The sequence below is a fragment of the Mus caroli genome, chromosome 1, assembly GCF_900094665.2.
Source record: "Mus caroli chromosome 1, CAROLI_EIJ_v1.1, whole genome shotgun sequence".
Taxonomy (NCBI): domain Eukaryota; kingdom Metazoa; phylum Chordata; class Mammalia; order Rodentia; family Muridae; genus Mus; species Mus caroli.
The window spans coordinates 1,598,920-1,602,402 of record NC_034570.1 but is presented as its reverse complement, the minus strand read 5'-3'; positions in this window follow the sequence as shown (position 1 = coordinate 1,602,402).

The following is a 3,483-nucleotide window of genomic DNA, read 5'->3' as shown; positions in this document are numbered from 1 at the left end:
GTAAGCAAGCAAGCAGTGAAACAGAAGCCAAGAAAAAACCCCCCCCCAAAAAAAAAAAAAAAAAAAAAAAAAAAAAAAGAAAGAAAGAAAGAAAAAGTAAAGTGACCAACAAGAAAATTCATCAGTATAACCCATACTAGGTCATAGAAAAGTATTGAGAGTCCAAGAGTCTTTCACAAACTACACAAACACCAATCTCAGTCAGTCAGGGATGCATTATTGAATGTACACCCTAAGACTGATCGATCAGGGCTGTTGCTCAGATTTTAGAGGCTGAGGCTATGACTACGAATATCTTTCTCTGTCAGCTTATAAGCTCATACACAGGTGCAGGGAGTGCCGCCCAGTGGTCAGCGCCAACTCAAGCCATTTTAGACAGAACAGTTCATATTGACCTTTGATTTGATAGGTCCTACATAAAATTTTGTGGAATTTCTTAAGATAACAGACCTCATGCAGAACATATGCTGGTATGTGATCGGCATGACCTTGCTCTGAGTCCAGTTATTTTTCTGTGTCAATGATTAGCTGGCATGTTATAGCAACAATATGAAATAGCTGGCAGGCATGGAACAAAATGGCTATAGCTATGCTGGGGGAGGGGTAGGCCTCAACAAAGAGTATATTTCTAGATATAAGCAAAAGCTGGTTAATTGTGTAACAATACAAAACATCACAATACAGATTTAAAACTATAAGATTTGTAAAACACTCTATTGAATATGTGACCCATCCAGCAGGTCCAGTTATTTGAGGGTCTTGAGGGGACCTTCTCCTAAGAACCAAATGGAGGGTAGAGAGAGACGAGAACCTTGTGCAATGAATGACACACAAAAGCAGTCTGAGTAGCATCAAGGTCTCACTTTCTTCAGAAAGGCTCAAGGCTTAAATGCACAGGCAAAAGGGGAAGTACTTCTCAGCAGGATGGGTGGGGCAGTAGAAATTTTTCTTTTGGCAGCTACACGGGGAAGCAGGAACTTGGTGGTATCAGGGTGTGGTCAGGACATCTGGTGCTGATTTAGGGCTGGAACAATCTGTGGTTGTTCTTGGAGCGGTGTGTCTGTGGCCCGCTTTTGACCCCCTTTTCTTCTTGTGGGGAGAGGCCCAATTCAAAGATCCAGGACAATAGTGTTGTCTTAATAGCTCCCAACAAATATGATTGACAACATGCTGGTCAAGTTGCAGCAAAGTCTATATCTGTGAAATCATGATAATCAAGATCATAAACTCCATCCTCCCACCCTTTCCATTATTACTGTGGGGTTTGTTTTTATTTTGCATAGACTAATACATAAAACTTACCTTCCTAATAATTTAAGAATCTTGGTGTTCTGGTCAAATTAGTTGACTTCACATGCACTGGTTTATTTTTGGTCTAGTGTTTATTTTCCCCTCCATTTCTGTAAAAAAAAAAAAAATTCTTAGGACTTTTGATGATGAGTATCTTGACCCTGTAGGTCTTTTTAGGTAATATAAGCACTTTAATAATATTAATTTTTCAATCCATAACAATAGGATATCTTGGGCTAGAGAGATGGCTCAGTGGTTAAGAGTACTGACTATTCTTCCAGAGGTCCTGAGTTCAATTCCCAGCAACCACATGGTGGCTCACAACCACCTGTAACGAGATCTGATGCCCTCTTCTAGTGTGTCTGAAGAGAGCGGCAGTATACTCAAATAAATAAATAAAAATAAATAAATCTTTTTTAAAAGGAATATATTTCTACGTATGCATTCCTGTCTGCTTTCATTAGCGTTATCAGCATACAGAATTTAATCTTGGGCTATATTGACTTGTATTTTGTTTTTACAGTTTTTGACATTTATTGATTGTATGTGTGCATGCTTGTGCCATGGCACAAATGTGGATGTCAGAAGACAGCTCATGAGATTTGATTCTCTCCTTTCACTGTGTGAGTTCCAAGGCTTGAACTTGGGTTGTAGGCTTGGCAGCAGGAGCCTGTGCCCACTGATCCACCCTGTTTTTGTTTTTGTTTTTCATGCTATCACAAATATTGTTTTAATTTCCCTTTCTGATAGTTGTGAGTGTATATCAATGCGACTAGTTTTTGTATGTTAACTTCATATTTTGCAGATTTACTGAATTTGTTACTTGGTTCAAACAGTTATTTTGATGGAGACTCTCTGGTCTTCTAACAGTGACATTTGCAAACAGAGGTAATTTTACTTTTCATAAGCAAAATGTTAAAATACTAGACCTATATCAAGAAAGGTATTGTTACCTAGGTGAAGAAAAGACAACTGAATAGGAAGGTCCAATATTATATAAATTATCAATTTTCTCAGAATTAATCTACCATGTAATCCCCACTAAAATAACTATACATTTTATGTAATAACAATTACATTTAAAATTTCTGTAAGATGACTTTTAAACTTTATAACCATGAAAGTCACAAAGATGGTAAAATAATCATGTAGAGGTATTCAGATATTTTACAAGAAATAGAAAATCCAGAGACTACAGGTCAGAGTGGCCACATAAGAAGCAACTGTAAGATGTTGTTTAAACATTTCCATGGCAGCTGCTTCCTGTCAGGCTAGGGTGTTTCAAAAACTATATAGGGGTCTCCCTTCAGTGCTGCAGAGTGCCTCTGAACCTCCAACACTCATTTTCAAAGGACTGGCACTGCTGAGATGTTTTGTGATCATAGAGAACATATTCAGGGATCAAAGATACTAGGTATGTGTTAAGTATTAGTGATTATATTGCCAGATAAATGGGCTGAGGTTGTTGAAGTAGAAGAAATAGAGTTTGGTTTTGTTTTATTTTAGGTTTAAAGAGCTTATCCCTGTACTTAGAACCAGATACTGTTGTTTTGTGTTTGAGAATGATTTAGGAAGTATTATAAAGAAAACAGAATCCATGTGGACATTCCAGTTAGGAAGGAAGAGTTTGGAAGTTCTTGATATTGCTATCAATGGAGAGGTTTCACTTAGTTCCATAGGGCATTGTGTATGAAGGCCCTGGAATGATTCCTCAAATCTCTGTGAGAGCAAATGGAGACTGTTATCAAGACCTAGTAATGACGGGTCTTTGTGATGTCTAATCTTAGTTGTCAACTTGACTACATCTGGAATCAGCTAAAACTAGACATAGCGATAAGGGATTTTCTTGGCTGGATAATTTGATCAAGTGGGATGACTCGCCTTAAATCTGGGCCACATCTTCTGGTGGTAAAAAAAGAAAAAAGTAGAATATAGTGGCACATGACTTTAATCTCAGGATTTGAGAGGCAGGTGAACCTCTATGACTTTGAAGCCAATTTGGTCTACATAGTAAGTTCCAACTATTTGGAGCTCTACAGTGAGACCCCATATTGTAAGACAAAATAAACAAACAAAAAGACGGAAGAAGGAGGCTTTTGCTTTTTGCCTGTTTGTCTTCACTCTCACTGACAGGTTCATCTACTCTGCCAATGAGCATTTCTTCACTGGCATTGGGATGTGCTTTTTTTTTTT